At 38.6% G+C, this 27,842-nt stretch overlaps 1 pseudogene; it reads left to right on the top strand.

The window, feature by feature from the left end:
- The first annotated feature begins 23,789 nt into the window (after positions 1 to 23,789).
- Positions 23,790 to 27,542, top strand: LOC143637320 (NAC domain-containing protein 71-like; annotated as a pseudogene).
- Positions 27,543 to 27,842: the final 300 nt, after the last annotated feature.

The raw sequence follows: 27,842 nt of genomic DNA, 5'->3' as shown, positions 1-27,842 counted from the left end.
TGAGAGGAGTATTGAATCTTTTGAATATTAGTACAATTGGTGATGATAACAATGGACTTGATTTCTTCAAGCCATCGTACAGCTGATATGGCACCTTTATCGCCATAGAATTCTTTTGGTCCAAATTCCTTGAAGTTCTTAAAACTACTACCTTGAATTACTAGTTGTTTCTTGAATTTACGATTGAATTTGCTCTCATCGTTGGAGCTATGAACACTTTCTTCATGATGAGAAGGTTTTCGATATGGGTGACTTTTAGAAGATTTATTTGAATGCTCTATTTTATGTTTGTGTGACCCTTCTTTCATTGCATCGATGAAGGGAGTCATTGCATTATGAATCATGTCTTGGATTTTGACCAAATACTGCTCAGGAATCTCCGGTGCAGGTTTTGTTATATCCTTGTTGCTTCTATAAGTTGAAGCTTCATCATTATTCTCTTGATTGTTTGGGTTCGACTTCTGTAAACAGAATAGATTTTAGTATAAACGATATTCTTATTAATATACTAACGATAAAATGTTTATGATATTGGAACAATTTGATACTAGTACGAAAGATTGATTTGTTTAATTAAGTTCGTCGCATTTCTAGGGAATTTCTTTCTAATCTTTCTTGAGATTGTTCGTCTCGTAATGACACAATCCAATTGTTTATTCTTAATTTTAATGTTTGAATTAATCGTATAAAACAATAATTATTTTATATTATTTTCCAAGTATTTTAATGACGATAGTTGATGGGGTTCTTGAGAGGCATCAATACTTTCTTGTTTGAAATGGTTAGTACAATTGTTGTGTACAAATAGACCACGAGAATTTCTATACCTCTCTTTTTCTAGGTCATGTTTTATTTAATCTTTGCTAGTAACGTTGTCTTGAGGTTAGTCATCTTTCAGACTTTGTCTACCTGGACCTTTCCTTTATTTTCTAGCTATTACTCTCTTACTTCCAGATGTACTTGGAAGGATTATCTTGAGAGTTTGTGCAATCTTTTCTTGATATGATTCTTAAAAAGATACATTACAAATTTCGAGGAAATACATCTCCTTATTTATGTTGTTACAAGATTGCACGACATTTATTACCATTGTTTACAACTACTAAGATTTTTATTTCTTCCATCGAATAATCAGCTTCTTGATCTTGTTGTCCTTTGTGCTTTCTCCTTTCTCATTTTCTTTTCGCCTTTCCTCAGCATCTATTTTTTCAGTTAGTTTGGTGACATTAACTTTATAATGAGTTGAATCATCTTTAATGTCATACATTTCCGTGTTTTGACGTTCACCTTCAGTGTGGTTAAAGTATAGATCTTGCATCGTTAAATAATATTCTTGTCACTGGGGTTTTTCTTTTGAATAAGTCATTACTTCATTTCCTTTCGACACCATTGGTTTCTTGAATCTACTTGATACGTCTCCATACGTGTTCTAGTTCGGAATAATCTTGGCTAGCGGAATGTTAGAATTAAACGAATCTGAATCTTCCTCCATTGCTGTTTGGTATGAACTTTCGTCGCTAGATATAGGAATTGAGAGAAAAGATGTTCCCATATAGCCTTTCCCTTTACTGGATCGAAACTTAACGGATTCTTTGCTAGATTGACGATCGTACATCTGTATGAGGTTATATTAGGGATAGTAGCGTGTTTTTCCTGTCTTATTCGTACTTGTTATATTTTATTCATATTTAATTTTTAATCATTTAACGATTATTTTAATATCCTTGGTTAAATACTAATGATTATCATTAAACTTATTTTTGATCGAAGCCTAAGTATGATTAAATACCTAATTCGCTAAGATTGATGACTCTGATACCAACCTGTCACACCCCCATCTTTGAGCCTAGACGTGTGACCAATAGTTGATACCTGTTTTGAAAATACATCAGATTTTTAGCGTAAGTCTTTACTTTGTAATAAAATATTAATTTATATTTTGAAACATTAGTTTATTTGTAAAATCTTTATTTATAACAATAATTATATTTGATTTATTAGAAAGCTTTTCGAATAACAAATATTCGAGAGTTTGATATATAAACCTCGTTTGATTTATAAAACTTGTTTAAATATTGTTTACTATATTTTAATATTTAAAAATTGAGCCATCTCTACCTTGCGAGCATCTATCTTCTTGGATGGCTATAATTCCTTGCTACCTGTACTAACTTTAATTCCTGAAACGTTGGGGGAAAAAATACGTCAGCTATATGCTGGTGAATCGTTGACTCTAAAAACATTTTTATGAATCTTTCTTTGACTAACAAGATAGTTTTCGTGAAACACCCTCAGCAGAAACGTCTATTATTTCTTATTTCTGGGATTGTGCCCCTGCCATACACACACAATTACGGTTCTCCGGGAACTGACACCCATTGGAGAAATTTTATTATGACCTCTAGTCTGCGGCCATGTAGCCTTGACTGATAGACTAGATTGATTATGTTTGGATCCAGACACATATGTACTCGGTCTGAGTTGCTTTTATTTTATATCTTGTATGTTAAGTCTTAGGTTTCTTAATCATAAAGAAACACTATCTTAACTATAACATTTGTATATAAACTTTTACTTTTCTTAAACGTTTCAACTATACACTTCGTATGTAAAAGCTTAGGTTTAACAATCATGAAGAAACTATATTTTTGCTATAACCTTTATTTATATAATTTTGTATAAAGAAATCTTTATTTAAGTTATTATCTTTTAATTTTTATCAAGGTCTAGGCTATACCCCTGACTAGGGTGTCTAAGCCTTTGGAATAATAAGAATTTATTTGGGCAAAACCCTTACCTTGCTTAACATATTATTTTCTAGATTCTCGGGCAGCACTTCGACGCTTGCACGTACTTTGAGAATCTTGATCAACAACTCATTGGCACGCAATCGAGGCACGCTGGTCTTCAAACTCGTCGGTACGCATTTCGAGGCGGAACGTCGAGTCGGCACGGTTTACGAGGTCGTCACGCGTTACGAGATCGACATGCAAAACGAGGTGCGCTGGTCGTCGGGATTGTCGATACGAATTTCGAGGTGTCGTCGGTTTATGGTGCGGATTACGAGGTTATTATTTGTCGGGTCGCGGCACAAAAACCGAGGTAGAGAGAGAATAATTCTTGAGAGAGAAGGTATTTCTAGAGAGAGAGTGGAGTGGTGTGAAAATGAATGTGCCATCACCCTCGTATTTATAGCTGAATTCCGGTCCCATCGCGATACGCGATGGAACCTTTCTTTTGGTTATCGCTTATCGCGATGACACGTGTTACTCAGAGAGTGTCACGTGTCGCCACGTGTCACTTTCTTAAACACCTTCTGCCACGTTGGGGACACGTGTCACTTTCTTAAACACCCTTTTCCACGTGTTGACATGTGGCGTACACGTACTCAGATCGGAGTTCCTTTCTTAAATTACTACTCGATACGCGATGGAACATTTCTTTTCCAGTTGGGATTGTGCGCCAACGTACTCAAATCGGAGTTCCTTTTCCACTAGAAACAATGGTCCATGAGTGCAAAGGGGGGCGTATGATCATATTTATCGAAGAAATCCATGCACATAATAATTGAGCAAATAACAAGTAAACACGCAAATCCATGTAACGAATTGTAGTTTGTAAATAATAATTAAACGAAATTCAATTGTTCATAGGATATATATGCTAGCCCCAAAAGTAATAAAAAGGTAAAAATAGGGTGTGAGAAACTCACCTTGAAGTTGAAGACAAACTTGAAATAAAACCGAAAGTGCATAAATGAAACCGAAGCAATTGAACTTCACAAACTAGAATTAAAAGTACAAAATCAATATTAACTAACGACTTAAAAAGTAGATAAATTGGGTTGTCGGGATTTAGAAGTGTTGATTGTACATTTATTATGAAGTTGGATATTATAATATTAATTTATACGTTAAAGAATTTTAACGAAATATTAACAAATTATGAATTTAATATTAGTTTAAATTATGAGGTTAATATCAAATTTGAATATTATAACGTTTATGGAAATTTTGACGTTAACGGTAAGTTGACTTATTATTATTATTATCTTAAAGTTATATCAAGCAGTAATTTATTTGAGGATTTTAATATTTAAGGATCATGAGTTTATCGGTCAAAAATCTTATTTTAGTGTATTATGAAGTTGACGAAAAGTTAAATAATAATATAATGTAAATAGGGTTTTCAAGAAGCTTTAACAAAACAAGAGTCGATTTTTAGTTGGGAAGAAGATAAAGATAATTTATAACTAATCTTATTTAACTTAAAAAGATTTCATTTGATTTATAATACTTTTTAATAATTTTATTTGATTAAAACAAAGAAAAGAAAAAAGTTTTTTCTTATAAAAAACAAGTCAAAAACATTCTAACCTGGGTCCTCTAGATGATACAAACTTGTTCTAACCAGTAGACCAACTTGTTTTGTTTGTTTAAAATATCAAATATAAATATATAAACTAACAAAAAAGGTCATCATCTTCCTTATAAACCCTAGAATTCAAAGCTGTTAATTGGATCCATGTTTGCTCAAATTGATTTAGGGGTTTTGTTTTGCGACATACAAGGGTTCAAATTCATATAAAAGTTACCTGGTAATCTTCTTGATTGATGGTGAACGATAGTGGCCGAAGTTCGAATTTGGATGAACAATCACGGGGTTACATAGAGTAATTTAAATTAAATTTAAGATATGAATAGGTGAGATGCGATTAGAGGAGTGCTTCTGCGCTTTCAATCTAGTTAAATCGGAGCATAGCGTGGTCGTTTATTGATTTAAGAATCGGTTATAATTAGAGATTTTAAGAGTCCAATGGTTTGACATAATACCAATTGAATGAGTGTAAGGAGCTTAATCACGATCGTTTCATGTACGAATAATGGTTTGTCAAAAATCTCCTCGGTCCACAGAGACAAAATGTAGGACTGCCGCCAACAGTTCATCACTGAAGAAAGGACTCACTAAGCCGGGATCACTAACTAAGACTAATCTAATATGAATTAATACTAATATAATAGAAAAGAACTATCTTTTCTGTATACCTTCCCCGGTTTCGCTGCTATCGCGGGCTTTACGCAATCGATTGGATTATATAATTCCAATGGCTTTGGCTACTACAACCTTCCCAACCACAATTTTTTATTTTTTCTAGGCATTTCACCTCGAAATACAAAATTGTACTATAGTAGGTATTAAAAAATCAAAGTAATGATAAAGAAATAGTGGATTCCATCGTTTCTATGGTTACTTCTTAAACGGTGAGGTCTTCTCTATACACCGAAGCCTTTACTTCATTTAATCAATGTTATTGCTAACTTGTAAAAAATGTTATAACTTTATTATACCGTAACAACGTAACGAAAAATTTAACTCAAAATTTATTATGTGTTTGCAAACGGCAAACCGAGACAACATATGATAACAAAGTTAGAATTTCATTTAAATATTTAAACGGGTCGGGTTTCGGGTAAAAAAAATTAACAAATGTTACAATGGGTGGCACTGAGCACAAAAACAACATATGCAAGAAAATGAGACATTAACCATAAAGAATGCATCCTTTAAGCGTCCAAGATGACACTATGCAAACAGTCGCTTCTATCTATCATAGGAAGCCATTTAGCCATTTTCCACATGAATTAGCAATCACCGAATGAAGATTTAATTGTGGTATTTAATAGAGAAATTGAATGAAATGATGGTTCAAAACTTTAGTGTATAAAACCCTTGCCCAGTTGGTATAAATTATCTCACAACCTTAATAAAACTATTACAAAAGAACCTTATAATCATTTAAGTTTTGTCTTTCTAGTTCTTGAAAATATTGATTGGCTATAAATCTTACAAATCATGTAAATCGTTTAAATGGATCAGCACCACCCAACGACCACCATCATTGGTTACCACTACCATCTACCAATCGCTGCTGAGGCCAACATCCACAACCTTGGTCGCCGTTGTGCCCCACCCACTCCCTATCAGGAACACAAGAGCGAAATTATCAGGACCACAAGAGCGAAATCAAACTCACCAATATAGAGCTTATGTCTTCGAATTCGAGAAGTCCCTACTGATAAACAACAAAAAAATATGATAAATTGTTTACCCACAATTTATCATAACCAATTATTTTAAAACCAAACCGGAGATTGAACCAATTATATTACGGGCTATCATAATTGGCCACGTTTAGGCTTGCAAGCCTACTCGTGCCGATAAGTGAATCTCATACCTGTTTGTTAAACCATATTATTGCTAGACTCGATTTGAGCCCAACGTCATTTAGCTTACAGAAGCTCGTGATCATTTACTTAGTTCTATCATAATTTATATACAATACCAAAGTAATAAACAAAATGAACTATAACTTACGTAAATTTATGGCTTTATGCATACAAGAATAAATAAAAAATAAACAACAAATGTTAATATTAAAACTATAAACGGCAACTCTTTGTAAAAGCTTGTATACCACCGTACTACCCACTTGGTGTCTGAACCTCGAACCATCAGGTTATGTCTGGTTGGTCCATTTTTACCATAAAAGTCAACTGTTGCCTGAAACCAACTTTAACAAAAAAAAATTAGCTGAAGAAACACTAATCGACCCCGGGCAGATTACGGATAATCTGGGGGTTAAATAGATGTTTCCCACGAGGGTTAAGTCCGGTAAAGATGGTTCTTCTGATAACCTGCAAAACAGACACCATGAGCTCGTCACTGAGAAGGGGGGGGGGGTACCTCCTTGTGACCACCCTCCGGCGTGAGAATCAGACTAGATTGCTCTTGAATATAAGTGTATATTAAGAGAATGACTAGAGCAGATATCAGGTAATATATCAAGATATGAGATATGAGATAAGATGATACCATTCCAAGGTGTTGGAGTATTTATAGCCGAAGGTAGGTTTCCAAGCAGGTACAGCCGGCTGAATAGTGTTCCTGTTCTGCCAACTGTGGGCTACGCACATGCCATGCTGGTGGTTGGTGGATAGGCAGCGGCTGATAGTGACCAGGCCGGCTGTGTACTATTCCTGTTCCACCAACTGCAGGCCATGCACGTCCTCCGACAGGTTGTTGAGTAGGCAGCGGCTAATTGTGACATACAGTACAAGAGCATGCTGCTCGTCATACTGTTGTCAGTAAGCTGTCGTATCCTTGGTCAGATCTTTTGTCTATACCTCGTCAGGTACAGTACAAAGGATCCTCCAGTATCTTACGGACTGGCTCATTTGGGCGGGAGTTTTCCCGGCTTTGTGCGGGAGTGTTCCCGGCTTGCTCACTCCTTCTTCAGGTGACATTACTGAATTATTTAAGAGTTAAGTGCCTTGTGCGTGTAGCCTTGCTGCGCCGGTAGCCTTCCCTGATGGCTTGTATCCGCAGCTGCGGGAACAGGCGGGATACTTCACCATTGGGAGGCTTTTCCTGCGGGAACAGCTTGCGTACTGCGCGTAAGGACGTCACGTCTCTGAGCATGGTGGGTCCTGCGGATCCAGTTGGTTTCTGCGCAGACGTCCCTCTTAAAGGTTCTGCGAGTTTAGCCTTTGCGCAGACGTCCTTGTTGAAGGTGAGTCTTGCGGGTTCAACTACGCAGGCTTCCCTCTGAGGTGAGTCTTGCGGGTCCAACTGGGCTCTGCTGGGACCTACCTCTTCAAGTCCCCCCAGTCCAATGTTCTTCTCATGAATTGTTAATAAGTGAGGTGAACTTTTGGACTTAAACAAAGGGTTTTGAAAAGGGTTTAGTTTTAAGGTTTTCCATGGGGATTCTTCCCGCGGAAGTTCTAATGTCACGTGCAGAAATTCCCGACTTTTCTGCTTGATCTTTGGGTGTGATGCGGGTAGGTCTGTAACCTCCTCGCAAGTCAGGAGCGTGGAGTTCCACTTATGTAGATTCTCCATGAGGTTTTGGTAGTTTTGAACATAGTGATCAATTATGTTTAAACAACCAATTCCATCTTGGAGCTTCAAACAATCTAGTTCTCGACGTTCCCGCTATGCGGGGATGTTATTCCCGTTTCCGCAAGCATGACCCAGAAGATCCTTCTTGGTTTCAATTCCCTGCGGAGTGCTAGGTATGTGAAGGGTTTCGCCTTGACACTGTACCCGCACTCGTCTTATAGTTACTTTACTTCCAAGGTATTCCTGGCTTCAATTCCCTGCGGGTGCTTAGTATGTGAAGGGTTTTGCCTTGACACTGTACTCGCACCCGTCTTATGGTTACTTGGTTGCCGAGGTATTCTTGGCTTCAATTCCCTGCAGGTGCTAAGTATGTGAAGGGTTTTGCCTTAACATTGTACTCGCATCTGTCTTATAGTTACTTGGTTGCCAAGGTAAGGGGTATATTCCCGCTTACTTTTGAATCTTTTTGAATCTTTATTGAAATTCGAAGAGTTGGTGAAAGGATAAGAACAGTCCAAACTGTTGAAACGTCGTCCGACGGTTTCTTCTGACAGTGTCAGGACGTGCAGGAAGTTATGGCGACGTGACAGTACATGGTCATTCCAGACGCTTTTTCAGGCGCGTGGGCGCGATTTTTTGGGCGCGTGGGTGCGGATTTTACGGCGCGCGTCCCGTCAACAGCTGTTGCCAGCTTGCTTTTTTCCACGTGTCATAGTTTCATTGCACCAGCTCTTTTCTCTCTCCTCCGCATTAAATTCATCGCATTCATTGCGATGAGTATATAAAGGGGGAGAGGGTCATTTGTAATCCACACTTTCACTTCTATCTTCTCCTTCTAAGCGATTTCCGGTGAATATTCTTTCTGAAATCGTTCTTTACCTCCAAAACATGTCTTCTACTCACGATTTTGAGGCTGCCGCCGAGGAACCTGACGTGTACGCTGAGATTCCGTCGTCTACGTCTGATAAAGACGATAAGAGCACTGCTGGCGAATGCCAGTGTGCTCTTCCCACCGAGCTTTATCAGTACATCGTCCGGAAGTTCATGCTCGAGCCGTTCGAGCCTGAGTTTCCGGAGCCACACCAGACGGTGTACGATGCCCCCAAGGGCAAAATAGGGGTGTATGCTGCATTCTTCGTTTATGGGAATCTCAGGTTCCCATTGACCAAGTTTGTATACCGTGTCTTGGAGAGGCACGGTGTGCATCTGACGGAGGTACACCCGATGGCGATCGCCAAGATCCGCCACTTTGAGTGGGTGTGCCTCATTCTGGGCGTGGAGCCCCACGTTGACCGGTTGATGACCTTCTACTCCTGGAGGTGCATCCAGGGGTGGTACACCTTGGTCAATCGGATCAAGGGTTTGAAGATCTGCGCTACCGAGTGCAGTCTTCGGTCGTGGAAGCGGGAGTTTTTCTATATCTCCGCTCGCGTCGTCCCCCTTGCGATGACGTTTAAGAATGGGAGAGCACTCCCCGCCCTTCACGCCCCCAACTACCAGGAGGCGGAATGGTTCGCCAAGATCTCCCGGATCCAGACTCCGGTGTACCGCTTTTCGGAGTCTGGGATGGTGATGCTTGGGATGAGCCGGGTGTGGAAGAATGCTGGGGCGGAGGCTCCGCAGATTCCTATCGTCCTTGAATACTGTTTGAACTCTATCCCTTACGGTATGCTCTGTCTTCTTTGTTGATTTAGGTTTTTCTTCTAATTGTTTCTTTTTTTTTTATTTCAGAAGGGAATGACTTGCAGTCGCTCCTGCATCCGCGGGAGGCTGATGGTCCCGCTCGGATGGGTACTCGTGCTCTCGATGAGAACGAGTTGCCCATCTTGGAGCAAACGAGGGATCGGTTTGTGGAGGTCTACCCGCCAGGCCACTCGATTCTGAGCGCCACGCGGCCAGGTAAGGAGTTATTCAACCCTCGACCTCTCAATGCTGAAACCTCTGCTGGAATTCCTCTAATTCTGTCATCTTCTGATGAGGAATCTGCAAACGGTCCTTTCTTCACGCGGAAGAAGAAGGCTGCTGGCGGAAAGGGCAAGGCAAAGGTTGCCTCCACCGCCGATCAGGGGAACCGGTCAAACTCGGAGACCGAGAGCGAGGAGGCGGCGGGGAACCCAGGTGGTGTTGAGACCACTGCTCCGGAGGCTGAGACGACTGTCACCTCCGAGCAGCCAAGGACGACGACGGTGACCGGTATGAAGAGGCCGGCTCCATCGGGTTCGTCCCCGCCTGTTCGCACCTTTAGGCTCAAGAAAACCCGTAAGTATAATCTTCCTTTACTTTAACTGCATAGCTTTCCACCATTATACTTATATCTTCTTTGTGCAGGCGTGGATGCTACCACATTCCAGGGTGGAGCGGGGAGGAGCACCTCCGTACCCATGACGGTAGGCTTGGTCAACCTACCTGAGGCGATGACCCAAGCGACTGCGCCTGCTTCAGTTGGTTCAGTTGCTCACCCGGTTGAGCCAACTGTTCCACCTGTGACGACGTCCCCGCCGGCTGTCAGTGCAATATTCACTGATTCCTTCACTGAGCCGGCGGTGAGAGTTTCTGTGGATTCTTCCGTAGCCGCGGCCACGGTTGTGAGTTCACCTCTGGTGAGTTCACCTCCGTTGGTTTCCACCGCAGCGGCTTCGACCGTGCCTCCCGCGCCGGCAACTACCTCGCCCCCGGCCGGTTCAGCAGGTATGGCTTTATGCATACAAGAATAAATAAAAAATAAACAACAAATGTTAATATTAAAACTATAAACGGCAACTCTTTGTAAAAGCTTGTATACCACCGTACTACCCACTTGGTGTCTGAACCTCAAACCATCAGGTTATGACTGGTTGGTCCATTTTTACCATAAAAGTCAACTGTTGCCTGAAACCAACTTTAACAAAAAAAAATTAGCTGAAGAAACACTAATCGACCCCGGGCAGATTACGGATAATCTGGGGGTTAAATAGATGTTTCTCACGAGGGTTAAGTCCGGCAAAGATGGTTCTTCTGATAACCTGCAAAACAGACACCGTGAGCTCGTCACTGAGAAGGGGGGGGGGTACCTCCTTGTGACCACCCTCCGGCGTGAGAATCAGACTAGATTGCTCTTGAATATAAGTGTATATTAAGAGAATGACTAGAGCAGATATCAGGTAATATATCAAGATATGAGATATGAGATAAGATGATACCATTCCAAGGTGTTGGAGTATTTATAGCCGAAGGTAGGTTTCCAAGCAGATACAACCCGCTGAATAGTGTTCATGTTCTGCCAACTGTGGGCTACGCACATGCCATGCTGGTGGTTGGTGGATAGGCAGCGGCTGATAGTGACCAGGCCGGCTGTGTACTATTCCTGTTCCACCATTTGCAGGCCATGCACGTCCTCCGACAGGTTGGTGAGTAGGCAGCGGCTAATAGTGACATACAGTACAAGAGCGTGCTGCTCGTCATACTGTTGTCAGTGAGCTGTCGTATCCTTGGTCAGATCTTTTGTCTATACCTCGTCAGGTACAGTACAAAGGATCCTCCAGTATCGTACGGACTGGCTCATTTGGGCAGGAGTTTTCCCGGCTTTGTGCGGGAGTGTTCCCGGCTTGCTCACTCCTTCAGGTGACATTACTGAATTATTTAAGAGTTAAGTGCCTTGTGCGTGTAGCCTTGCTGCGCGGGTAGCCTTCCCTGATGGCTTGTATCCGCAGCTGCGGGAACAGGCGGGATACTTCACCATTGGGAGGCTTTTCCTGCGGGAACAACTTGCGTACTGCGCGTAAGGACGTCACGTCTCTGAGCATGGTGGGTCCTGCGGATCCAGTTGGTTTCTGCGCAGACGTCCCTCTTAAAGGTTCTGCGAGTTTAGCCTTTGCGCAGACGTCCCTGTTGAAGGTGAGTCTTGCGGGTTCAACTACGCAGGCTTCCCTCTGAGATGAGTCTTGCGTGTCCAACTGGGCTCTGCTGGGACCTACCTCTTCATTAACGTAAGATCTAGAGCACTTGAATATGCCTCCTTTTCTTAACCTAGACAAACACTGTTGTCCAGTACAAATTCCCCACCCAAGAAGCACTCATATGGTGAACTTATAATATGGCATTCTCCACAAAATTCAAAGAAAGATTCATATTTATGGATTCATTCATTACCCAATAAGCAATCCTTATGTAAATTTATCAATGTGCTTATGTTCTTATTTATTATTATTCTTATTATTCTTTTTTTCTATTTTGATATATCAGGTATAGCATGAAACTTTTTAAAGGCACATGTGACATTTGTTAGTTGTTACAAAGTTGGATATAGTTTCTAAAAACTACTTATGTTTTCATTATATAATTCTACTCATTTGAATGGAGAGATGAATTATAAGCCAATCGACCCCTTAAATATATGACTGCAATTTGTAGTGATGTTTTCATCATATAATTCTACTCATTTAAAAGTAGATGGGTTGAAATTACCACCCCTTAAATATATGACTTCAAGTTGTAGTGATGTTATCGAAACTACTTTATAAAGTTTTATCTATGTAAATTAGAATAGATGTTACCAAATATAAAACCACATTTGGTGTACTTCCCCTACTAACTTTGTAGTGAACATATGTCCTGCAGCTGGTTGTGTTCCCTGTAATCAAATGAGCCACATATATATTAACGGGTTTCCTATTTATTTTATCAACAATTCAAACCCATTTTGACAACCTAATCGGAACTTTTATTGTAAAGACTCGTCTTTACCTTGACTTCTTTTTTACATGTTATCAGACCCAACCACCAAATCAAATTACCATTTGACCTTAACTTTGCATCTATAAAACTGAAAGTGATGAATTTTTAATGCTATATTTTATGATACAGTCAACTAAAGCCTTATATTTACATATATCAGCTATCTCATAGTCTGTTTAGGTGATAACATAGTTATTCAATTTTTAAATAAATTGAAAGAAGTATTTGAAACGCTTCATGTGATTAAAGGATGGGTCATAATCTTTTGTAAATGTTCAGGCATCATTTAGCACATCATTAATTAAGAATATATGCTTTTATTGTACACACTAAGAAAATACTACAATTTATCATATTATTTTGTTATCCTTGCTATTTTGAGTTTTGCATAATTCATTTAACAAAAAGGAATTCTTAGTAAAATTTATGGTCATTTTTTCAACCGTGCATGTAAACCAAGTTCGAGTCAGGTTGTTTTGGGTCGGGTTGGCAATCAATTGTGGTTAAAAATGACAGTGTTAAAATAAATATAAAAAATGATCATTTTTGTATTCCGTGTTTCAGTTTTCGGGTAGGGTTGTTTGGGTTTTAGATGTTATTTACTCAGGTTTCAGGTTGAAATAAGTCAAGTTTTGTTTACTCAGGTTTCCGGTGGGTTCAAATCGGGTTTGGTAACCGAGTTTGGGTCGGGTTGTTTCAGTCTGCTTTAAGTAATCGATTATGGTTAAAAAATGACACCGAGTTAGAATAGAAAAAGAAAAAAGAAAGTCACTTTTGTTTTCGTGTTTTGGTTTCACGCGTCGGGTTGTAAGGCGTTGTGGAGTTGTTTAGTCAGGCTTCAAGGTTATAATAAGCCAGGAGTTTCAGGATGCGCATGGTTCTCTTTGAGGTATAAACCCGTAAATTCAGTTTTTGAGTTTTTTTAAACCGTTCGGTTTTAGTTGGATCCTGTTTGGTTTCGGTTACGATTTTGGCTCGGAATTTTTGAGAAATAAAAAAAGTTGACATAAAATTATGAACTTAGGCCTAAATCCTTTTAGCAAATTGTTTACTGATTTTTTTTAATTTAAGAAAATAAAATTTGGGCTACACTAATTATTAAACTCTTATAATAAATATATATAAAAAATTCAAACACTTCGTTCTGCATTTTTTTTAACTACACACCGAACCAAAAATTCGGCTTTTAGAAAAACATAAAACCAAACCCATATCGATTTTTGTTAGGGTTCAGATTTTCCGTTACAGGTCGTTTTTTTCTGTTGCATGCATCGAGGGTGTTAATGATCAAAACAGGTAGGTTTGACCTGGAAATACACTTTGTCCATTTTGTTTAATTTAAAATAAAAAATAAACTCACCAATTCTTTAAATGGTGTTGCATGTTCTAGAGATCTATATCTCATTCTTGAGTGATCACCATGCAAACTCGTACACCTGAAGATTTGAAGATCTATTCAGATACAATATTTAAACTGATTTTAAATTAATAGTAGCAATAAATATACTTGAACTAATATTTTATATAACACAAAGCGAGCTACATCTGGATAATGGGTAACCGAGCAACAAGCTGCGCCGCTATCCCCTTTTGAATCGCAAAACCTATCCTACTAAATATAAATCATTGGTTCATCGGGCTCTGCGAGTCACTGTGTACCACCTTCTGCACTCGCTCCAAGAAGCGAACCACCTCGGGAGCTAGGGATCCAAATGTGTCGAAGGCAAAGGGAATGAACACGTGCTGATTCTCCAAACACGCTGCCTCATGCTTAGCAACCTTTCTAGATTCCACTCTCAAAACCGCCTGTCCCGGTACGAAGCCACTGTCTCTCAGCCCCAACAACGGGGACACCCCAGTGAGATCAACACACGCATGCTTACCCCCTGCCCAGCGAAACACAAGAACGTCCGCAGGACGCAAGGTAGATCTTCCCTCTCGCGGATCAGACATAAAGTTAACAGGTGCCTCTTTGTTGGCTGAGATCCCGGCACGCCTAAGCACATCCCATAAGACATCTCTAACCCAGTCATGACATACTTGAATCCCGGCAATTCCTTACAGTGGAGGGCATGCTCACCAAATCTATCCAAACAAGCTTTTTTACAAATGGGGCATGATTCATCTGGAGGGAAAAGAGGAATCATAAGCCGGTATTTAAGGATGGCTCTGTATTCAACTGTCGACATCCGTTGCCCAAGACCTTCAATGGGCACAACAGTCAAAAAATCCTGGGCATGAGCCCCCTGAGACAAGCTAAAACTGCCTTTTGTCTCGGGGTCATATCGAATCGCTCCTCCAAATCATGAACGTGTTTACCATAAGAGCACTCGCCAAGGTTTGTTGAGGTTTCTTTGGGGCGGTCTCCTTTTCAGTAAAACCGCCTAGATCAAGGTCCGGGAGAGTTGTTCCAATATTACCAAGTGCATAAGAGTAGTCAGGATCTACCCCCAAAACACCAGCGTTTCGCAGGATGTGGTCCTGCAATTTCCACGACTGTGACCTGGAAGCCACAAAGGCATATGCGGAGACATCCTCAGCCGAGAAAATTCCTAAGCCTCCGCAACGCATAGGGAAGGAAGCCAACCTCCACTGGAGATCCCCAAAATGCGGTCCTCCACACAAAACAATATCTTCAATTGCCCCCGCAGGCCCGCATCAAAGATGGACACAGCCTCTTTGACATGTTCAGGTTGACAGGTCCGGAGCCCAAACACTAACTTAGCAACCCCCATGCACGAGCGCAACAAAAGGAGCTCACTTTGGGGGTCCCTCAGGTCCGACAGGCGTTTCATAAATTCAACCGCCCTCAAAGCTCTTTTAGTTGCCAAAGACCGAATAAACCCTGCATCCCGACTAACCGCTCCCCCCAGGAGTTTAACTCCCGTCACAGGCCTGCTAATCTCGCCAGGGAATAAACCCGGCACTTTCTTCGAATCATCACATGACGGCCAAAAAATCTCTGTTTTTCGAATATCCCTAGAGACGCCCCCTCTGAGCGAATAATGCCCAACGCTCTAGCAACCTCCTCAGACTTACCAATGATAGTGCCATCGTCTAAATACCAAGCATGGAAGGGCAAGGAACATGCCCCTTGCACCCTAAGGATGAGCGGATGAAGGACCAACGCAAAAAGAAGAGGGCCAAGGGGGTCCCCTTGCTGCACCCCAGTAAAAGCCCCAATATGAGTATCCCCCGCATATAAACGGGTGGGACGTGCATATAAAAACTGGACCCATGGGAAGATGGATGGACATATGCAGCTAACTTCCCTGAGAAGGGTCGTCCGATCCACTTCGTTGAAGGCGTTAGAAAAATCAACAGTGAGCATAGCCAGGGACCCGTCAGAATGAAACGCGCTTAAAAATCTGTTAGCACTATGCAATGGATGGATGAAACAAACAAATATATAACTGAACGTATATGAATGAACAAAAACTAACTTTCACGAATGTCAATAAAGCAACAAAACACGTGTTTAATGTTAGTTCGTTTTAATTTAATGTACAAAAGTTACTTTTCATGTTGGGTTTTTAATAAATGAGCGAACTTTCCGCTGAACGATTCACGAAACACTCGGTTCGTTTTACTTTATTACCCTTTCCTTAGATATGCATAAAAGGTGTATGAAATTAGAATTGAAGTAACTTCTAAACTACCTTACTTGCCTTAATATCATTATCCACGAACGGCCCACCACATAACATGGAAAAAGCAAACCACCAATTGAAAAACAAAAACCTAAAACTGCAATTCATGTGCAGCATGCATTACATTATTCAAACAAAAGAAGACAATAAATGAAGATAAAGTCAACCAAAAACATCAACTTACATTAAAGAATTTTGAGAAACCTGGAAGCCTCGTAAGGTATCTCATGAACAATGTTATCAACTACATATTTAGGCAAACAATAGTAAGTTTATAACTGTATATGATATTTCATAAGTGACGCCTTACAAGATTACTAACCAATCGCCATATTGTAATTAAACAACAAAAATTACAAGCTTAATTGAGATGAAATTTGGATACGTGAATAATGTACGAGAAGTTCTTCCTCAATCGGACCCAAATTTAAAACGCATGAAGCCTAAGAAGACATGATAAAAAGAACGATTATTAGAGATGAAATTGAAACCTGAACAGAGAATGAAATTAGAACCTGACCATCAGATATGAAATTTGCTACTTATGAAGTTCTAGTTGCAAGGTGAGAATGCTTAATTTAATATAGGGATGGAAGGGTTGGGAGTGTTCAATTGAAGGGGTAAGTTAATATATAGGGTTTAAAGATGTAGCTGAATCGAACATGAAATGGACACTAATTGAATTAAAGGAAAGAGAGGGAGAGAAAGTCGCCTCAGCAGCAAAGTAGCCGGAGATATAAAGTTCGTCGGAATTCATAAAGAAGTCATAAATATTCGGGTGTCTTAAGAGAGAGAAAGTGGGAAGTGAAAAGTTGCATATCTTTATTATAATGTAAAATAGATAAATATTATTCTGTAAATATATACTTAAAACATTAAATAAAAGTTATTTAAATATTGGGCTCGCTAAGTGATTCTCGGGCACGTTTATTATAAATTATAGACAAACTTATCTTTAGGCATGAGTTAAGTCAAAGTTCGTATAACATACAAAAGCTCAAATCCGGCTCACTTATCAATTAGTTATTTACATAATAATTTATATATTATCATTATAATTATTATCCTGTTAATGACCAAAACAAAATACAATCTTAGAACTCACAACTTTGTAACCTGATATCATCTACTCCGGTGACTCCAATTAACTTTGCAATCTCACTCGACATCAATAGAAGACGGTACTCACTCTACAAAAACATATTATAATTTCAAACATATCAATTAAAACTAGAAACATTTACCGAAAATAAAATATTATATCTTCGATATGGCAATATCTAACTGAATTACGTTGATAGCCTACATACCATGTCAAAGTAGAATCTCTAGGGTGAACTAAAACCGTGAAACAAACCTGTTATTAGCGTTTAATTTCGTTTTTCAATAATCAAAAACCGTTAGTAACGGTTCGCATCATGTATGTTTTGAACTAAAAACCGTCAAAATCGGAACATAATTAACTCTAATTAAACACCAAAAGTTCAATCACACGTGCATTAAGATTATAACTAATTAGATAACTACAGTTTTAAATAAATATATTAGCCAGAAATCCCTTAATTTAATACCTACTCATTGTTTTAGATTAGGATAGCGAGGTTCTGCCACCTTATAATTCATAACAAAATGTATAGGAATAACAAATTTTGTTAATTAACATGTTAATTAATGTACCCTTACCAACACCAGACGGGTGAGTAATTACAATTGGTATGTCCACCTCACCTATGCCTCCTTTACTCCATGAAACCACCTCGCTTTATTTCTTCTTTTGATCTTTCACAAATCGAGTGTGTAACATCATCACTTAATTAGCAAGTTTTATAATATGGTGGCATAATAATAACAATAAAAAGATCTAAAAGCTCACCTCAAGTAACCAAGCACAACCAGCGGGGCTTGCCCCAATGGCCAGGAACATGATGGATGACCCGGATGTCCCGGTTCGAATACTGATTGTGACCGGATTTTACCAGAGCATTAAAACCTGTCGTGCCTTCGGGCGGGATGCGCCAACTGGGTTTTACCGGGAACGCCAAGCCAAACTCGGATGCCAGCGTGGATCCCGATCATCTCAACATAGTTGGCCGGAGTGGGGTGGCGGGGCGCGACGTGTTCGCGCAGTGAGATAGCTTAACTATGAAAGTCACCGTTCGAAAAAAAAGTAACCAAGCACAGCCAAGCACAACCATTGGATTTTAAGTAGTGTTTGATAATCAAGATTCTATCATTGTTTATAAGCATCATTAAATGCCCTTTGTATGCATTTGGTTTTGTTTCTAGAAGGATTAAAATCACCCTTTACAAAAGACTAAAGAAAGTAAAAGTATAGGCAAAGTTTTAAAACACCATAGTAAAGCCTAAAACTCAACATCTGCGGGTGGGATAATTGACAATACGAACTATGTTGGATGTTGGATCATTAACTCCACCAATGACATTAATGGCATGCACACAGAGTAATAGGTATAGATGAAAATTAGAGCATTTTGAAACCATTGATTTTCTTGAATTCAATTGCCACATTAGTGCATTCAATTCCTGTACAAGTGAGTTTTACTTCGATTTGTTAATGAAATTAATTATCAATCATCAATTAAATTAGTGTAAACCTTTTATATTTATAAAGAAATAAAGCAAAAGGATAAAAGAGTAATTATAAATCATGAATTATAAAATGTTATTTTTGTCATTGTCATGTAATTATGAAATGGCATTGGTGCTTATCACTCTTTCTTTACATATAAATATAGATAATAATTCAATATATTAATTTTACCATTATGGACCGTAAAAAAGTATGTATAAGTAATCAATCACCGAACCACGCACACACATATTACTAATCATTATAATTCAAGAAATAATAAAATGTAGATTTTCTCACATGGTTACAAGAATCTCGCAAATAGAGTTGGGAAATCTCACCAACTAAATGAGTTTTCCAGAGGGACTTGTATTTGGAATCTTGTGTTGAACTTGATACTAAGTCTCGTATCAAAATAACTCAAGCAAGACATTCTTTCCCAAAATTCAAAGGTGGAACTTTCTTAATTTTTGCAAGAAAAACTAAAAGTATTAAGATCAATAAAGGATCATAAAATTAATCAAATTAATTAAAGAAACTAACTTAGATGATACATTTAAAGTTTGGTAATGATAACCGAAAACTTTTGTTCTAGACAACTGCTATCAAGCACAATTTAAAAGATTTTTGTAAGTTCATTTTTTTTGGGTTATTTAAAAAATATTAGGTTTCTAAGTGTGATAAAGTGAAACAATATCAATACCAAGAAAAGGCAATGTGGTTGTTACAAGAATGTATAGATTATTTTGGTTTTTCCCAAATTTAGGTTTCCCTAAGGCCGAGTGTACTGGGCGAGTTTTAGGGCGAAAATGGAGCGATTTTTTGAGGGAACACCGCCCCCCCCGGCGATAATTGGGCGAAAATGGGCGGGGGCGGCATATATTTGTCTCCCGTTGAACTCGAAAATAATAATAAATTAATAAAATGACCGTTGTGAAACGGTCAAATTTAAAAAAAAATAAATTAAACAATATATATATATATATAAACACACACGCTTCTTCTCCAATTTATATCCATTTTATACACAAATTATACCCAATTTCTTACAAAAAATAAACAAAATGAATCCTAGAAACAACCCGAACCAACCGAACTACCAATTCCCTGCTTTCGGTCAAACATATGGTTCGTAATCGAGCCAACCGAACCAACCGAACTACCAATTCCCTGCTTTCGGTCAAACGTATGGTTTGCAATCGAGCCAACCGAACCAACCGAACTACCAATTCCCTGCTTTCGGTAACGTATGGTTCGCAATCAAGCCAACCGAACCAACCGAACTTACAATGGAACCAACCGAGCCAACCGAACCAACCGAGCTATCCGTATCAACTTTCCGACCTGAACCTAAACATGTACGCCAACTTTCTCAGCACCCAAAACACAATGCCGGCGTTCGGGTCTACACCACCGGAGTCGGTACCGGATACGCAAACGTCACGGGCCTCCGGTTCAAGCAAAAAGCCGACCCGTAAACATAAAAAAAAAAAACAACCGGGGGAGACGATGGCGCAACGTGATCCATACAAGCATTGGAACAAGGAGGAGGAGGTGGCCTTGCAAGGTCTTGGATTAACATTTCGGAGGATCCCGACGTCGGTAAGTTTTTTAATATTAAGTATTTATTAAAAATGTATTTAGTGTTTATTAAAATATATACTAATTGTTACAAATAAATTTAATTTGTAGCTAACTTTCAAGCCACTGGGGTGTTTTGGAAGAAAGTATTTGAAGCTTGGCTCGTGATAACCGGTAAACCCGAAGACTACCGGGGAAAATAAGCGGTTCAAGCCCACTGGAAGGGGCTTAACGCCGATTGTCAAAAATTTGCCGGGATAATTAACCGGTTGAAGGGGTTCGGCTGGCGTAGCGAAAATAACGACGTCGACATTATAGGTCAAGCCTTGAGCGACTTTCGAGCTCAGGGTCACACTGTTGAGCGGCCCGAGAAAACCGTTCAAGTATTTGAGTTCTTGGGAAAAGCTACGTCGTTGCTCGAAATGGAATGTAGTACCAATCGTTCCGGCCGATCGACGAGCCGGCTCATCCCGGCCTTCAAAAAGGTCGAAGACATCGTCGTCGACAAATCCGAGCACACCAAACACACCATCCGATGCTCGTAGCTTCTTCCTCGACGACACGGTCAATTTAGCCGATGATTTGAATATACCCGACGAAGATGAGGTAGAGGAGTTGCCTCGACCACGCGGGAGATCGAGGAAAAATAAGGGGAAAGGTTCGTCGTCAACACGATTCACACCGGAGCCCGTTGAAATAAACGAGTTGGTCGGTCGTTTGGAAACAAATGCCACCGTAATTGGAGCCGACATTCGAGCATCCAACAAACAACAAGAAAAGCTGAACCAGACATTCGAATTAAAACAAATGAAAGACGACTACGAATCCCTCAAAGCGGAGGGGTTTTACGAGGATGCCGAATTATTGATGCAACGCCGACGTGAAAAATGCGCGAATATTACGGATATTAGTTTCTTTTTTAGTTATGTTTTTTTTTTCTTTAGTTATGTTTTTTAATATTTTTAGTTATGTATTTTTTTAGTTATGTTTTTTTTATTTCTTTTTAATCTTAATGCATTTTTATTTAATTATTTAAATAAATTGGTTTTTATTTAATTAGTTTAATTATAAAAAGAACATAATAAAAAAACACACTGTGGGCCCAACTTGTAGCCCCTACACCATTACAGCCCAAAAACAAATTTCTACTCCATATTGACTGGGCGCCACGTGTCACAATTCGCCCTCAATTGTAGCCCTTCACTACACATAGCCTAACATTAACTTATGACATTTTGGTCCCACCTAATAGTTTTAAACACTGACGACTTTAAAGCATGTATGAAATGAAACTAAAAAAAAAGGTAAGACATATCAAAAGCTTTAAGCTGTCATCATCAAGCTTCATGTTATTTCCAACATATTATCTTTTTTCAAAGATGATAAATGACTAAATCCAGGCTCCAGCTAGAGCTATCTATCGGGTTTCAATCATGTCAAGTTAACAAATTGAAAGATTTCAGATTAATATAAGTTAACACAAAGTTGACCAATATATTTACTTGTGTCAAAGACATTAACATTAACCCAAACATACTTAATGGTACTTTACATATGAGTAATACTGGGTTACTCACAACTTAAAAACAACATTAAATTTAAACGGATCGTATTCTATCCAACCCATTTGTTAAAGACATTGTATTCCAGCTCATATATATATATATATATATATATATATATATATATATATGCAGTGTTGTAAAAGTCAGAATCCAAGGCTTTGGAATCGGCGATTCCAAGGTCCTCGGACATCAACCTTGCCGCCTTTTCCCAACTCGGACACCATTACTCGCCAAGGTCCAACTCGGTCAAAAGTCGGAGTACTCGGGATTACTCGGGCTCCAAGGTCAACTCGGCCAAAAAAATTTATTTTTTTTAAATTTTTTCTAATTTTTTTTATTTTTTATTTTATAGTAAAAAATTAAAAATAATAGCAAAACATGAATTTTTTGTATTATATATTTTCTTTAATGTGAATTAACCAGCTTAAAACCTAGATATTTATGTGTTGTGTTTCAGCTCGTGACAGAAATTAATTACCGCCCTATAATAAGAAAGTAAATACAAGTTGGTGAAATGTATTTACTAATTAATGGAATGGAATTGTTCTATGATTAGATATTATGGGTGTGGAATAAGGATTTGAGTGTCCAAAAATGTGGCAAATAGACTGGAGATGCACCTTTTGGTTGATGGTGAGTCGACAGTGCTTTAAGTTTATTATAATATAATAATAACAGGGAAAAGGGCACAAAAGCTTGTTCGTCTGACTCAAGCTGACGTGTAATTTGATTCATACTGTGGAGTTGTCTCTCCAAAGTTATACCATTCCAATAATTCATTGTATACGTAGCTTGACTTGTATATTGTGAAAAAAGAAAATGTAATCAAAAATAGTGGAGAGAAATATGTGTAAGTATACGATTCTTATAAGTATTATTAATTATCAAATAAACATCTTCCTACCAACAATCATTTGCAAAATATATAGATTATGAATATGAATGAGAGGTTATATCACAAATTAGGATATGAAGTTTACCCTAACAAGAAGTAGGGTACATGCATCATGCTATATAATTTTTTTAAACATAACCAAAAACACAGCATATACATAGTGCAATACAAAACCAATTTTACATTTTTTAATAGCGTTTAGAACTACTCTCAATATTCAAGTGAGTCTTTCTAAGATTAAATATCAATTATCCATACTAATTATAACATTCCATCAATCAGAAATATCATTGAGAAGAAAACTCATCACCCTCATGTCATTAGATTAGAAGACCAATAACTGCACAAAACCAATTTTACATAAAAAAAAAAGAAAAAAAATTCTTACGTATTGTCTTAAGTATAATACATGAGATGATTTTTAAATTTCTTTTTTTCTATTCAGCAATACGTCCTTATCTTTCATGTACTACGTACATACACTTAGGGTCTTACATGGTTATTACATGTATAAATTTAAAATTGCTTACAAGTGTGCCCATATTTTGCCATAAACGAAGCAAGAACCGATGACCTCTTCTAGATAAAGTCACTGGGGGTACCGCTAGAGCAATGTCCCGGTCTATAAATCTTTTAAAAATAGATTGCCATAAAAGTAATGCACAAACTCAACGTCAGCCTTTTCGCGGGAATAACCGTTTACGTGTGAACCCACTTTCGCTGTTTTTGTTCTTTTCATTTCATTTCAAAATCTAGCTTTTATCTGCTGTATAAATTAAACCCATCTCTATGGACTTCTTTCATCTTTCAGATCAAGTCCAATTGCTTCTTAATTTCTATATTCTTTTCCTTCCCAATTTTCTGTAGATTATTAAATTCTAGAGTACCAGATTATGAGGGGGGCGTCATTACCACCCGGGTTTCGGTTTTACCCGACAGATGAAGAACTGATCGGGTATTACCTTAAACGGAAGGTCGAAGGGCTTGAATTCGAGCTTGAAGTGATTCCGGTCATCCAGTTGTACAAATTTGATCCATGGGAATTGCCTGGTGAGCTTAAATCTTTTTAAGTAAATTCAACAACTTCTAGTGCATGCAACTCTAAATGAGTCAAATGTTCAATGAACCATTCATGAACAGTGAGGGAAACAGTTCGTTTGTTTAATAAACGAACGAATTTAAACAAATACTTTTGTCCATTTAGTTAAACAAACGAACATGTAAGCATGTCTCGTTAGTTCATGTGTGTCTGTGGACGTATTGTCCGTTTACGTTCAATTGTGTTTGTAGCTTACGTTTGTTTACATTTGTCCGTTTAGATTCGTTAAATGTATTTTAAATTTTTAGGCAGATTACAAATGTACATTTTAGTCTAGTTTTAATAACTTTTTAGACCCAACACACTACTGTTCACGTTCACTTTTAATTGGTTTTAGCTTAATAATGTATGTTCATTTGGTTCCTTTATATCTCTCCATTTAGTCATTTACGTTCTTGAACCATTCGTTTACATTGTTAACGAATAATCACGAACATGAAAACCACGTTTAATTAATAGTTCGTGTTTGATCTTGTTAGGTTAAAGTTAAATAAACGAACACAAACATGCTCCATTTGTGTTCATCGGTTCATTTACAAGCCTACGCGACTTGTTTGTTTTTGTACCTCATTGAATTGATATGTTTTAACTGAGATTTTTTGTTAATCTATAAAGCAACGTACAATGCACAGTTCTTTAATCCTATTATACTTTCTGACTGGCTTGCTTATTAATAATAACAGATAAATCTTTCCTTCCAAAGTGTGATATGGAGTGGTTCTTTTTTGTTCCACGCGATCTCAAGTATTCAAATGGATAGCGTACAAATAGAGCAACAAAATCAGGGTACTGGAAAGCCACAGGCAAAGACCGAAAAGTGATGAGTAAATCTTGTTTAATAGGCTACCGCAAGACCCTCGTCTTTTATCGTGGTAGAGCACCGCTAGGTGATCGAACCGATTGGTTTATGCACGAGTATCGGCTATGTGATGAGGTTTACGGAGGGACTCCAGGTTTTCAAGTAAGACTTTCATAAAACTTGAATCTTGATTCATTTAATTGTTGTGCATGGGCCGGTTTGGGCTCAAGCCTAACCAAAAACGAAAAACTAGGTTTTTAGGTTTGAAATGGTTCGGTTTGGTCTTTTGGATTTTACAATGGGTTTGTTTTATTTTTTTTTTCTGTTTAACCATTTGGGCTTGAGATTGTTGGGAAAAAAAAAGAGAGGTCCAAAATAATGAATTCCGCATTGAAACTTTTGCCCTTAATTTTTTCTTGTTGGATAATGATTAACTGATTAGTACATAGTTAGACTTCAAAATTTTAAGATACACTATTTATTAATCTTTTATACATTGTTTAAAATCGGATTTCCTATTTGGTTTGCCTGTTTGTTTTTTTGTTTATTCCAAAACCGAAACCAAATATAAAAACCATTTTTTGTACACTTAAACAAAACGTCAGTCTATGTACGTTGAGTTGGTTACAGGTTAGGGTTCAGCCTACCATTGATTAACAATCTTGTTAAAAAAAATTGTAGACTTGTAGTAACAAGTTTAATTCACAGGGACCGTTAGTGTTGTGTCGTGTGATTAAAAAGAACGAGTTAAAGACAAGCTATGTGTCAAGCGAACCAAAAACTATGGAAGTTGGAGGTAGTTCTAATGGGATTATTATTGAGCCCGTGGTTCATGAAACGAGCACGCATATGGGTAACGAGAGTGATTTATCCTGTCATGTGACCAATTATGAAAAAACTACTACTTTAGAGGATGAACTTACTTCATCAATTGGTCTTATGAATCCTTCAATGTGTTGGGCCTCATCTGATTTGATTCTTGATTCATCAAAGGTAATGATTCACTTTCTAGATTCACTTGTTTGTTCTACTTAAAACCTTTTAAGCAATTTAAAAATCAATATCACTGAAATATGCAAAATAAGTGCACTTCTCTCAGTAGTTAATATTAGCGATGTGTATGGGTAGATTTAGATTGGTTTTGGGCTTAAACTGAACCAAAAACCAGAAAATATGTATGTTTTATTTTTTAAAACCATTTAGTTTCAGTTTTTAAAATGGGTTTTTTTATTTTACCATTTGGGCTTGAAAGTTTTGGGTCAAAACAAAAGGCCCAAAATGATGAACTTGGGCTTAACACTTTTTTTTTGGAAAGGTTGTGTTTGTTTTTGCTTCAAAGGTCTGCAGGAGGGTTATGTCTGCGGGCGCGCAGACATAAGTTCCTGAAGACAGTTTGTTTTAAAAAAAAAGATCTGAAAACTTCTTAAATGGTCTTATATAAGAAGCTAATGTCCAACATCTTCACACTTCCTTATATTTCTTATCATCCTACCAACATCCAATGTCCACCACCACCACCACCACCCACCGTGCGCCACCACCCACCACCACCACCTTCCACCGCCACCACCACCACCCACCGTATGACGCCTCCACCACCACCCACCGTCCAACGCCACCACCGTCAACCACCCACCTTCCGCCACCACCACCGTCAACCACCCACTACCACCACCCACTATCGACCACAACCCACTACCACCACCCACTGTCTGCAACCACCACCACCCGCCACCACCCACACCACCACCGGTCATCACCACCGCCGGCCACAACCACCGTCCACCACCACCGTCCATCACCACCACTACCCACCATCGGCCACCATCACCGTCCACTACCACCCTCCACCACCCACCACAACTATCCATCACCACCGTTCACCGCCTACCACAATCGTCTACCACCAGTCGTCAACCACCACCCACTTCCATAGTTCGTACACCACCACCCACTTCCATGATCCGTACACCACTATCAGTTATTTTAGCAGTCTACAAACGTTAAATGACTTATATCTATTGTGATATATATGATAGGTTACTAATTTTCAGCTTATGCAGACGATATCCAGTTTATAAAACAAAAACAGTATTATATTTTCAGATTGCAGACCTTCAGACCACATCTTTAGTTGCAGACATAAAATCAGATGAAATCAGATTGCAGACAGTTTTTGTTTTAAAAAACAAACAACAATGTTTAAACATTTGGGCCTGAAAATTCTGGCTACACCATCTATTTCTTATAAATTACTTAAGATCGTTTTATTTTTATTTTTTATTAATTTAGTTAAGTTCTTTTTTTTAAAATTTGGATTTAGGAACATCACTTTCTACAACATTGATCACAAGATTTTGCTAAATTAAATATAAAAGGGTTGGGTTTGAGGGAACACGTGGCCTGATGGGGACGGGTTGGAGGGAGTTTTGTTTATCGGATTAGGGGATGGTCCCCAAGCCCCGCTATGCTATTTCAATGTCGAAGGTCGATACCAACATGATGTTCTTTACCATGCAGGAAGAGTCAAAAGGACAAGAAAGGCACTTTGAGTATTTGACACAAAACGAGATCTGGCAAACATATCAGCAGTCAGGGGTCTCAGCAAGTACATCATACTCAAATTTTATAGAGGAAGTTGAACTCGTTGATGATCTAAACCGATTCGGTTACTTGTCACCATATTCAAGAAGCCAAAGCTTGACTGGTGAAGAAACACTAACCAGACCCCGGGCAGATTACTGGTAACCTGGGGGTTGGAGAGCTGTTTCCCACGAGGGGTTAGACCCTTGGAAGATGGTTCTTCTGATAAAGTGCAAAATAGACACCGTGAGCTCGTCACTGAGAAGGGGGGGTTCCTCCTTGTGACCACCCTCCGGCGTGAGAATCAGACTAGATTGCTCTTTAAATATAAAAGTATATTAAGAGATTGCTAGAGCAGATATCAGGTATATATGATAAGATAAGATGTTCTAAGATGATCATACCATTGGGGTATTTATAGCCGAAGGTAGGTTTCCAAGGGGTTTAGCCGGCCCAACACGCTAC

Source organism: Bidens hawaiensis, unplaced genomic scaffold (genome assembly GCF_021521415.1).
Source record: "Bidens hawaiensis isolate Kalapana, Puna unplaced genomic scaffold, B.hawaiensis_p1.1 tig00000636_1, whole genome shotgun sequence".
In the NCBI taxonomy this organism is placed as follows: Eukaryota; Viridiplantae; Streptophyta; class Magnoliopsida; order Asterales; family Asteraceae; genus Bidens; species Bidens hawaiensis.
This window is presented reverse-complemented; position numbering and strand designations above follow the sequence as displayed.